The sequence below is a fragment of the Xyrauchen texanus genome, chromosome 24, assembly GCF_025860055.1.
Source record: "Xyrauchen texanus isolate HMW12.3.18 chromosome 24, RBS_HiC_50CHRs, whole genome shotgun sequence".
NCBI classification, from domain to species: Eukaryota; Metazoa; Chordata; class Actinopteri; order Cypriniformes; family Catostomidae; genus Xyrauchen; species Xyrauchen texanus.
Window position 1 is genome coordinate 15,199,987 of NC_068299.1, and position 12,879 is coordinate 15,212,865.

General features: G+C 35.9%; 1 pseudogene; it reads left to right on the forward strand.

The window, feature by feature from the left end:
• The first annotated feature begins 3,748 nt into the window (after window positions 1-3,748).
• LOC127617507 (transmembrane protein 72-like) lies at window positions 3,749-11,559 on the forward strand (annotated as a pseudogene).
• The last annotated feature ends 1,320 nt before the right edge of the window (window positions 11,560-12,879 follow it).

A 12,879-nucleotide genomic window follows, 5' to 3' on the forward strand; every position in this document is an offset into this window, starting at 1 on the left:
TATTATTTACTTCTTACTTTAATAGGTAGTATACTGTCACATTGCAGCTAGTGAAGTATTGTAGTCCATAAAATGCTTTTCAAGAGAAACTGAAAAATGACCACTGTGAGAAAAAAGATAAATGGGCTCTATTTGTTCACCCCACAGCTACAGTCTCCCTTCCATTTCCTTTTTTTGTTGTTGAGAAATTTGTGCTGCTCCAACATGTGGTTTTCCTTAGACATAGCAAGCCATGAATAAATTACTTTGGTGATGTGAAATGTGAGAATATCAAGACTCAAATGGGGTTCATACATGTCTCTGGAAAAGAGAAGCATATGTATATATATTTTGTGACTGCTCTTATTTATTTTCAATATGACATTTTTGGAAAAGTTTGTAAATGACGGTTCCGTTTCCTTAGCCATGCACACATTATATCAATTTAAGGTGATACTTGTTTTGCTTGCCTTCATTTGAGTTCATTAGGAATATTCCATTTGTTAGAAGAACAGATGTCTTCATTATAGAGCAAAGCCCTGACTGAAATGATGATGAGCTTGCAATCTTGCATAAGAGCTGTATGGATTTCCTGCTTTCAATATCAGAGCAAAAACAACAAATATAACCACAAATATAGAGGGAGTGAGAGCACCCTTGTTATTACAGACAGGGAATGTTTTGACAATTTAGCTTTTGCTTCTGATGATAAAATGAAAATTTCTTCTGCAGTCCTTCAACTCAACCTTACAGGATCTTGAGAAGTGGAAATTGGGCACTGGAGAAGTAACTGAAAAGAAAAACAGATGTGTGTGGGGGTTTACTATAGCTTCATCAGGATTGGTAGGAGAGAGAATTCAAGGACTCATTGCAGCAAGTAAGATGGGCTTTATTTGACTAAAAAATTTATAAAACAAACAGCAACTACCCTGATAATGAAAACTCCAAGGTCCAGGACAAACTGGATTCGATGCACCGGGATGGAACATGCACGGTAGAAACCAACAAGACACCTAACAGAGTGAACAGTCACAATGAACAGGCATGGAACAGAAATCAAAATGAGGAGGGTAACAAGGGAAGGCAGGTGAGGCAGATTAACTAATAATAAGGTAAATGAGGGGGCGGGGTTTCACTTAAGACAGCACAGGCAGGAGTGCACATAAAGTGCACATAAACTCTAGTGTCAGGATCCAGCCACTAAAACTATAAACATGACCAACTGAAGTGGCAGTATCCTGACACTAGATACACAGAAAGACAGGTGACAAGATCCAGACACAACAAAAACTCAACTACAGAGTCGGGATCCTGACAAGTTTGGGGATGAAAAAAAAAAGAAAGAAAAAGATCTTTGGGGACATTTGGGCATGTCCTTTGTTGAAAATAATAATAATAATAATAATAAAAATATAACAAAATAAATATTAAAACTACATATATATATATATATATATATATATATATATATATATATATATATATATATATATATATATATATATATATATCACCAAACTAGATTGTGCAGCCTTAAAGCCAGGGCACCCCCGGGCAGTCAAGGGCCCCTTGGTAGTCAAGGGCCCCTGGGCACTGGCCCCATCGGTCTGGTTGGTAATCCGTCCCTGTATATATATATATACTGTATATATAAAATAAGTTATGTTTTGAGTTAGGGTCATTCTGTAGTCTTTATAAAGAGCTTTATAAAAAAAATAGAAGAATAGATGTCTATGGTATGACCTCAATTAGACTCATGTAGCTTGGACCCTGTGTCAGGCATTATTTTATTTATACTGATACTCATAAGTTCTGACCTGGCTCTCCCATGGATTCAAATCCGAACTGGAGCTTTGTCAAGTCAGTCAAGTTGTCTGTATTTGCTTTTCACAACACACATCATTTTAAAGCAGCTTTACAGAAAATCATGCATTAACAAAAAATGAAACCGTAATATCTATAAAGTCTTAGAGTCATCATTGTGTAGTTTGATTAAATATGATTGTAAACTGTGTATAAAAATTTAATAATTAAATAATGATTGTATTTAGAACCCCTGTCAGCAAGCCAAAGGTGAATGTGGCAAGGAACAAAAAACTCCATATGATGTTGGTTAATGGAGAAAAATAACATTGGGAGAAACCAGACTCACTGTGGGGGTCAGTTCCCCTCTGGCTAAACAACATGAATATAATGCCAGTATTAGTTTTTTATGTGCAGGTCAAGTCATGGTTTAAAATGTGTAAATTAAGTAAGCGTTAAGGTCTAGTGTTTAGGATTCTTTAAGTGTTCAGTGAACTTTAAGATGTCTTTGACGTCCATCCTGGATTAACTGCAGAAGTTCACATAGATGCATTGTCTTTTGTTAGTTGGCTGATGTTGGCAATTAAATGGTAGTCTGTATTTCATTTCAAGAGTGTAGTCTTTCAAGAGACAAAGGTGATGCAGGCAGAGATCAATGAGGTGCGTCACAGCTCAACCTGCAGGTCATTTCGGAGAGGTTCGGTTGGGTCCATCCTAAATCCAAGGTTCAGGCAGTGGCTTGTGAAGTATCCGATTTAGAGTTCATCCTCTGAAGTAAAAAAACTGAAGTGATGTCTGATTAGCACCGGCTGTAGCTTGTCGTCATCACTCAGTGACTCATAGCGGTGGAGTCCGTAGGCTTTGTTGCTTGTGAAATGTGAAGTCCAGAGTATGTGAATCACTAAATGTGACAGTTTGATCCTTAACAGAGATTCATACTGTACAGAAGATATGTGATGCCTGCTCTTGTATAAACTGCTGATAAAGCATCTCCAATTTGTTCTATATGGTGATCTGATAGATGACAGCTGCCAGCTTTACAAGGACAGACTCATCTGCACTTGTGGCTTTTTCTAATCCAGCAGAAGTGCACAGAGGGCCTTGTGAAAACACCATGGTCGTCAGGCTTTATCTCCACCCAAAGATATTTATGAACTCATGCTCAGAGGAACAAAGACTAGAGCAATCAGACATAATTAGAGGGGCTCAGGCCAGTTACTCACTAAAACTAAGGATAGCGCCAAACTGGTGTGCAGACTGTCCTGACACCACACTAGAAGAGTTTGCCTTCTGGCTGTCATGCAGGTACGTCAGGTAAGGTGTTACAGTACATTATTGCACAATACATTAAAGGAATAGTTCACCTCAAAAGCAAATTCTGTGATATTTTCTATCCCTTATGTCGTTCCAAACTATGACTTTCTTTTTGCCATGGAAATTAAAAGGAGATGTTTTGAGAAATATACTGGTCGCTCTTTTCCATGCAATCACAATGAATGGGGACTCATGTTTTTAAGTTTCATTATGACTTTACGTTTTGGTCTGTTCCTCCTATTGTTCAAATTCAGAAGACTTTGAATATAGCACATGAGTCCTCTGGACCAGTTTTATTATAACTTTATGGTGCTTTGTGTCTTTTCTGAAGTCTAAAATCTCCAGTTCATTAATAGCATTAGAAAGGAAATGTTAAGAATACTCATAAATTATCATGGTTTGTTATATTTTCTTGGATATGTTTCTGAACATGTTTATTATGTTTTTGCATTACATGCATTTGTATTTATTAGTCATTTCTTTCTTTTCTCTGCTGAATATTTGCAGAACAACATGAACTACATTATGACTTCAGTTTTTTTATTATTATTTTACTTTGTTCTCTACAGAAATCAATTCTTTCTCATCTGAACTGACTCATCAAATAAGCCAGCTCTGGTTCCTCAGAATTTCCCTGTTTCCAGAGGGACTCATGGGTAAGTTACTCTATGATCCTGTTGATGGAGCAAAGACAGAGATGAAATCATTTTTTTTAGTCCAGGATCAGCTATGATCTCTCCCAATTAATTATGACATCTCGTTTTTTTTTGGAGAAGATCAGAGCAATAGGCTTTAACAAGGTCAGTTTGGCATGGTGGGTCTGATGGTGGGCTTGATATATTGCTGGAGTTATGAGGCTTTCTTGAACATGAGGCTCCAAAGACTCTACTGATGCACCTCTACCGAGCCTGTCATCAACTGATGCCAACACACCTTTGACCTCATTCATCATCTCCCTCTGAAGGTGAAGGTCAGCCAGTCCTATTCCTACATCCTCTCATGTTTCTCAATGTTGATCACACAAAACATATTCCTGTTAATAAGCAAAATGATCTAAATAGAGTGATGGTGGCGTAGTGGGCTAAAGCACATAAGCTAAAGCACATAACTGTTATTCAGAAGGTTGCTGGTTCGATCCCCACAGCCACCACCATTGTGTCCTTGAGCAAGGCACTTAACTCCAGGTTGCTCTGGGGGGATTGTCCCTGTAATAAGTGCACTGTAAGTCGCTTTGGATAAATGCATAAATGTAAATGTAAATGTAGTCCAATATAAAGCTTGGTTTCAAGTCTCAAACTACATAGAAAATCTGGAATTCAAAATTTAAACCTGTAAATAAATGCATTTTTTTGGATTTTTAAAAACAAACCCAAAGAAACAATATGATGTAAAATGTTGTTTAAAAGTTCTGATTTAATTTTTCTATTTGGAATATTCTTAAATCATGCTGGGATAACATGGATCATCAGATTTTGCACATACTTTTACTATCCATATCAGCTCAAGTGCATGCTGTTATTAAAGCAAATGGTGACTTAGCAATTTTAAGAAATTATTATGCAAGTAATATAATTTGTAATAATAATAAAAAATGGGAAAACTTCAAATAGAAGCATTTTCATAATGAAACTAAAAGTGCAATATTCCCTGCAGCCACATTGAGGCAGTGGTGGAATCAACTTTGTCAAAAACATGATGGTGTCCAACAAGGAATGCCTTACTTATATTTTTCATCGGGCATAAGGCTTGGCTGTTTCCCCTTTAATTACAGTTTTGTTGTTGTGAATATTAGATATTTTGTATGTGAGACATACAGGCTGCGTATAAGTATTTCATTGATGAAGTTCAGTCTTACTGGATTTTACTGTACACCTTCCACTCCACTTGTATTCATAATTTGTTGTACAGTATATACTGTAAAGTTGCAAATCTCGGATGTGGACATCATATTGAGTCTGCTTTCAGTTTGCAAACTGAATTGTATCTAGGCAAAAGAAGAAAAAAATTGCAAAAATGCAACAGTATCAGTCATCATAAGGTTATTTTGTTAAAGTAAAAGAACCCTTTCAAAACAGCTTTTTTTCACTTTGTGTTGCAATAAAAGCAAAAGTCCTGCTGGATGCGGAGTATGGTGATGCCGACCAAGAATACTCTCATGAGATGTTTATGTTAAGAGATAAAATTGCCTTTGTAATCAAGATTAAACACACCCCAGTAGACTTTAATGAATAACAGATCCATTGCTGAGATTGCTTTATAGAATGGAAAATATGGGGGAGAACAGTAACAAAGATTAAACAAAGATGCTAACCAAAGTGCTTTGGACAGCATGAATATATTAATCATTCACCCATATTTAAACTAACTTTTTACAGATCATAATTGAACCAGAGTTTGCTGACCACATGTTACTTCAAAAGTGGGTTTGATCAAAACAATGTCTCACATTAGTAATTAACACAATTGCAGTGTCTACTAAAATCATATGTTATTGCTGACTGCCATACCATGACATCATATCAAACTCATTAAAACCATTGTTCTGTGGTCATCAAAGGATTTGCTGTAGGTTATTTAGTATGTTCGTTCCATTCATCCTTTTGAATATTCTGTCATCTGTGTTCCAGCAAGATAAAAGGCTTTGTGTCATACTGCACTAAAGATATTATTTTTTCTTTTTGCGGTAAGGCAATGTATCAAGCACCTCAAAAGGCACTCTGTATAAGTTGTTAAATAACATAACATTTTAAATAAAGGACATAAATTCCATGAATTTTGCATTTATTTATTGCTATTCTTAGGAAGTGGGTGCAAGTCTCTTCTTTATTTTCACTATGGTATTTAAAATAACTTTCCACTGTACCACAGATCAGGATCCATTTTGCTTTATTTTGAATTTAGCGTGCAAAAACAGTTCTGTGGGAAACAATAGTATGGCAGCCTATTTCACTCTGACAGCACATAGAGTATATTAAAATATACAGTATATGTTACGGTGATTATTTGTCTGTTTTAAGGATTTAGATATTGTGATGATTAATTATTTAATTTAAGGCTTTAAAAACCTAAGAATGACAAATATATTTAAAAATCGAAATATTAAAAAATACTTCAAATATCTATCTCTCATTTTTGGTCAACGTTAGTCTTGGTATTATATTATATTATATTATATTATATTATATTATATTATGCAATAGTAGCCTACATTTTTTTTGGTCCAAAACTATTCACTTTCACACATTACTTTAAGGCTCTCCAATTAAAACCAAGTAAAATGCGATTGGAATTTAAAGTGCACAATAATATACTGTGTGTGTGTGTGTGTGTGTGTGTGTGTGTGTGTGTGTGTGTGTGTGTGTGTGTGTGTGTGTGTGATATATAATGATCTTTTGCATGTAAAGAAACAAACACAAGCGGAGTGATACACACAGTGAAGTGTGCTGATGGAGTGAGAACGGATATATACTATATATCTATATATATATATATAATGATGTTCCCTCCAAGGCCTCAGTTAACTGAGAACTGAGGTCATTTTCTTTTTTGACAGACCATGAATTTCTCTAAAATTGTGATTACTTGTGTGAGGCCTTGTTTAAATGTTCACATCAAGCACATTCATGTCATTTGTATAATATTGTAATTCAACTTGGTGCCCTGGCATTTTCATCAGTATATTAAAATATTGTTACACAACTGTAGTCACATGTAATTACATTTAATTAAATGAATCCTCACTCTGTCATGCTGTCATGCGGCGCACTATGGTTCTAATCAGCTGTGATCTGATAAGACAAAAGTCTGACCTTTGACACAGGTAACTAAAGACTGGATGAGATGGTGTCTGTCCAGTGTGTCTGCTTTAGAATGATTAACAGCTGTCTTGTGTCAGGATCAGACTCTATAAGTACTGCTACATGCAGCAGACCCGCTTTTTTCACCATTAATCATCTGGTTCAGAGCAGAGCTTATCGGCCAGACATTTGTGACTCTCTCCATGTACATTTACTTAGTAAAAACACATCTGACCTTGTGGCAAGGGCATTTTTGATTAATTGGGTGATTGGTTGAAGGTAATTTAATTTGAATATGTCCCTCAGCAGCTGTAAAATGGTTGCAGGGTAAAATACCTCCTCGTGAAGGTCATTATGGACGTAACCTGTAGGCCTGTGTTTTTGTATGGATGGATGGATAAGTGCATGCGTGTATGTGTGTGTGTGTGTGCCCTCAGGGAACATGCCTGTTTCGTACTCATTTTGTTACATAGTAGTTAGTCAAATATACTTTAACTATATTGTATTCTTTTTCATTAGGCGTGTCCTGTTTTATCCCCTAACCTTAAGTAGAGATGGAATGTAGCAGGAACTAGCAGATGGTGGTCAGTGTTTGGCTTTTAACATAGTTAACATAGTTTTTTATGTTAGGCTGATTACTAAGTGAATGCTTCAGTGGGAACTAGCCTACAGAACCCTCCAGCTCAGGCAAGGAGATTACCGACCATGGGGCCATAGTGGCACTGACTCTGCTGCCATCCTTACACTAATATTTAAAGTTCTGATTTCCATTTTAAGGAATAGCTTAGCTATTAATAAACCTGAAGTTCTAAAGCGGTTGAAGTTCTAAAGGGAACAGTCCTTTCACTTTGACCTTGAAGATACCTTCAAATGCTGTGGAATATTTGATACCATATATGGCTTTAAAGTTGAATACTGTATTTATTTAATTATAAATTAGATTAACAATAGTTTTTTTGGTGAAATAATTCCATTCCAAAATGTGTTCAACCAAAACTAATTCATTTTCTTTAAATATTAATGTAAATAATAACTGTAACATTATTATTAATATATAATTATGCTTGAAAAAAGTGTTCAACATGTGGCAAGACAGAATAAAAGGACAGACATGTGACAGACAGACAGACAGACAGACAGATATAGATAGATAGATAGATAGATAGATAGATAGATAGATAGATAGATAGATAGATAGATAGATAGATAGATAGATAGATAGATAGATAGATAGATAGATAGATAGATAGATAGATAGATAGATAGATAGATAGATAGATAGATAATTTACACCCTGCAAACGACAATAGTGACGTTTGTAAATTTGAGCGCAAGCTGAGTTTGGCAAATCTGACATCTAGTGGCTAGATTACTAATTACACCAGCTCATTTAGAGTATTGCATTGAATTATGTGAGATTGTAATTTTTGCAAGTCAAGATTTATGTGAGTGTTACGTGTTTTTTGTGTTGTCCTCTCTAATGGGTTTCAGTGCTTTGTGCAGTGGGCATAGAGACTCTGACACAGGGGGAGTTCAACAGCCTGGAGTATTAAAAAAAACGTTCTGCTGCAGAAGATACAGCACATTTTTATTAATCTGAAAGTTCTCTGAGACACTCGATGTCACATGTTTGTCTCTTTCCTGCAATACACATATTAGCAGCTGCAGTGATTTTCTAAAATGAGTTTAGAAGAGATATACAACAGGAGACAATAGTGCCCGAATAAAACAAGCAAGTTTTCCAGTTTACCACTGCTTGTGTATTATGCTTTGGATTTGTGCTTTGTGTTTCTTAAACTAGCACTCTTACATTTCACTTGTTAGAACCCACTTATACATAGCGAAGGCACATACAAAATGTGCTTTGTGGTTCTTAAACTAGAGCAGTTGGTACCTTTTATTGTTGTTCAGTTTTGTATGTGTGTGGCTGTCTTTGTTCTGGCACACTTACATTTAATAAAAAAAAAATTATCAATTGTCACACATTATACATGCATTTCTGCATATACATGGAGAAATTATTTATTTTTCACATATCCCAGCTAAGCTGGGGTCAGAGTGCAGGGTCAGCCATGATATGGCGCCCCTGGAGCAGATAGGTTTAAGGGCCTTGCTCAACGGCCCAACAGTGGTGTCTTGGTGGTGTTGGGGCTTGAACCCCTGACCTTCTGGTCAGTAACCCAGAGCCTTCACAGCTGAGCCACCACTGCCCTTTCACTTGTTAGAATCCACCTATACATACCAAAGGCACATAAAAAAATTCAGGTCTTGTCAGTGTTGACTTTGGCTGGAGCTGTTATGTTTTTATTCTCAGACTCTTGGCATTATTCACGAACGAAAAGTTGTGTACAATATCACAGTCTCTTCAGTCAGTTCATTTCAGTGTTGCACTGCATTAGGTGATACCCTCAAGTAACTTAACCAAAATATTTTCAGTTAGATACACAAACAAACAGACCACAGGCAGTGCCCAATGGAAGAAATATGGTAACTGAAGTCAATGTCATTCCATTTCCAACCATTGCTGGCTATACAGTAGCTCCACTAGGGGATTACACACAGATGAATGTAAGTGGGCCTCTTGTCCCCGATTATCTGATCTGTCTGGGCTCACTGCCAAACCAAAGAGGTTCTGCATGAACAACTGGGCGATATTTCCATTGGGAATAAATATAAAATGGTTTGCACATGCATGAACATGAGAGAACTAGACATTGACTGGAAATTCATGATCATTACAGCTTTGTTTACTATTATCTAACTGGATAAAAAGCATTAAGTGGAACTAATTATTGAAGTGTTGTTCTGTGTCTCTCTTATAGTACTGGATTCTACTTCCTTTAAAGGATAGTTCACCCAAAAATGGAAATTCTCTCATCATTTACTCACCCACCATCATGATATCCCAGGTGAGTAACCAGAACACATTTGAAGAAAAATAAAAACAATCTTAGCTCAGTGGGTCTTTAAAATCCAAGTGAATGGAGATTTCCTTTTGAAGCCACAAAAATCACTGACAGTCAGCATAAACATCATCGATACAACACCACCTGTTAAATGAATGTCTTCTAAAGCGACACGATCAATTTTGGTGCAAAAAAGATAAATATTTAACTACTTTTTAAACTCTAAATCATGTTTCCTATCAGCGGCAGTACGCACGTGTGATGTGATGTAATGGCATTGGCATTTGAAACAATTGAGAACAGATGCATGAGCGTCACAGCTGGAAGAGAAGCAGTGCTGTTTACAAGTGAGTTGGTGGAGAACACTGTGCAGAAGCTTAATTGGTATTGATTTAAATCTGTATCTGTTTCTTTACTCACAATGGTGTATTTGTGTGCTTATCCTGGATGTCTCAACCAAGTGGAGAATGTGAGATTATGTTGGTATCATGGCAACACGGATATGCCTCACGAGAGACCACTTGAACTCCACCCTCTCTTGAACCTTACTGAAAGCAGTGGATTATAGTTAAAAAGTATTTAAATATTGATCTTTTTTGCACCAAAAGTGATCGTGTCACTTTAGAAGACATTAATTTAACCACTGGAGTCGTATCAATGACGTTTATGCAGACTGTCTGTGATTTTTGGAGCTTCAAAAGAGCAATGGTCATTCACTTGCCATTCAATTTAAGGACCTACTGAACTGGGATATTTTTCTATTTTTCTTCAAATGCATTCTGGTGAAGATAGAAAGTCCTACACACCTGGGATATCATGAGGGTGAGCAAATAATGAGAATAATTTCATTTTTGGGTGAACTATCTCTTTATCAAGATATTTTTCTAACAAAAAAAGTATTTTTAAATCTCTGCAATTTAATTATCACCCTGTTTGTATAACCAATAGTTTTTCTTCTGTGGTGATAATGCTTTTTGATGTTGATTTCATTGACGCTCTGTTGGCGATGTGCCTGCCGTACATTATACCAAATTATATTTTTTGTTATAAAACTGTGATCGATATCTGTGGTTTTAATGTACTGTGTTTTTAATCACTGCATTATAGTAATTCATGTCTGTTTTTCATGCTTAGTTGTCCAACCACATTGAAGTTCTTCATTGTTTGGAAGAAGATGGCCAAAGTTGGGGGGTTCCAAATATTTATCTACTACACAATGAGGTTTTTGATGTGTTTCCTGAAACCAGTACTTGTATGGCACGCAATAATAGGTGCTTGAGCAGGTTGCTGAACTTAATGGTGATATATGTTATTATTTCAGTATTAAAAATAAGGTATTAAAATGCCTTTCCATTACAGGAATTATGCTGCTAGTGACCGGATTCTTTAACTTCATATTGAGCAAAAAGAAAAGGTCAGATCCACCTAAAGAGCACAGTGCATTTTATAGTGACCCAGCTTTGTCTTCTGTCTGTGTCCCAGACATGGGGGACAATGAACAGACATTCTCTTTCTTCCACATCATCTCAGGAAAAAGAAAAAATATTTTTTTCCTCAGCAATAGCCGATTATACGGTCCAACAGACAGTGCTCAGTCAATGCTTGGGCAAGATTTGTCTGCGAAGAGTGCCCACCGCATGAAAAGACAAACAGACACAAGAAAGGTGCACTTTATTCAAAGTTTCAGATAGGATGATACTGAGATAGATGAATACCATGATGTGGAACCATCAGATAAAGCACCAATGATTACAGTGTAAATGTGAACTTGGATTAGAAATCATTGTAGGCATGAGATTAAACTTTTATATAAATTAATACTATGGTTGTCTATTTTATACAATAATTCAGTGCAATTAATTATATAAAAAAAGTACCATGTCCCTGGAAGGTCTTCAATGTCTTTGGACAATGTTGTGAAGAAGTAATTGTATATTGACATTGCATGGTATAGTAAAACTTGTGCTGGTCAGACAAAGTTAGACTGAGCATTGAGAAATACACAATTAAGATTATTCAATAAACTGCTCATATTTACCATCACTTAATCTCCTGCCTTCTGCTGTATTCCCCTTGCTGATTCTTGGGCTGGTAGAGTGAGTTAACATAAAAACTGTTGATGCTGACTGGTTTTGGATATCAGACAGAACTCTTATACTATATGGATATCTTCTGATGGAGAGAGAGGTCTTGTGTATACTGAATCTAACATACATTTTCACTGCCTCTCATGTTTTCATAATCTAATTATATAATTTCAATGTACATGGCATCACATCTCTGTCCATATATACACAGGCTGTGGGTGAACAAATTGCAGGGCAATATAATTATATAAAAAACATTTAAAATACAAATACATTTTCCCAATCTGAATCCATACATTAATTTCAAGATATTAAAATTGCAGGTTCTGCCTGTACAATGTTCAGACGCCATACAAAACACTCCAAATTAATACATTGTTGATTATTGTTATTTGCACCGACACCAGTATTCATACTGATAATTATACATCTCAAACTGATGCCTATCAATAATGTAATTCTTTATATATTCAGTAATTTTATTAGGGCTGGGTGTCACCAGGCACCTCACGATACAATACATATCACCATATCAATATATCACAATACATTACAATTTCATGATTAAATTCAGTCGTGATTCACAAGCTCTTCGTTAAATTCCAGTTAAGTTGAGTATATTTCAGTTATAATGTCCATATTTGCTCATATATGAAAGTAATGAGGAATGCCACCCTTATTTAGACAATCTGCGTCATCTTTATTGAACTGTTGAACATGTTATAAATACATCCTACTCTTTACCTCTCATTCCAGGAAATCTAGAGAATCTCCAGATGATCTCATGTGCAGTTTTAAGAGAGCCTTTAGAGCCCTCTTTCAGTTTATTGGCCAGACAACATTTCCTTCTTCTGGATCTCTTTCTTCTGAGCCTCCAAAGTTTTGTCTGTAAAACATATTCATATATTCCCACATTGTCTGTTGTATATTTATGTTTACTACATGTTTCCATCATTGGTTATACTTTTCTATTCTCTCTCTCTCTCTCTCTCT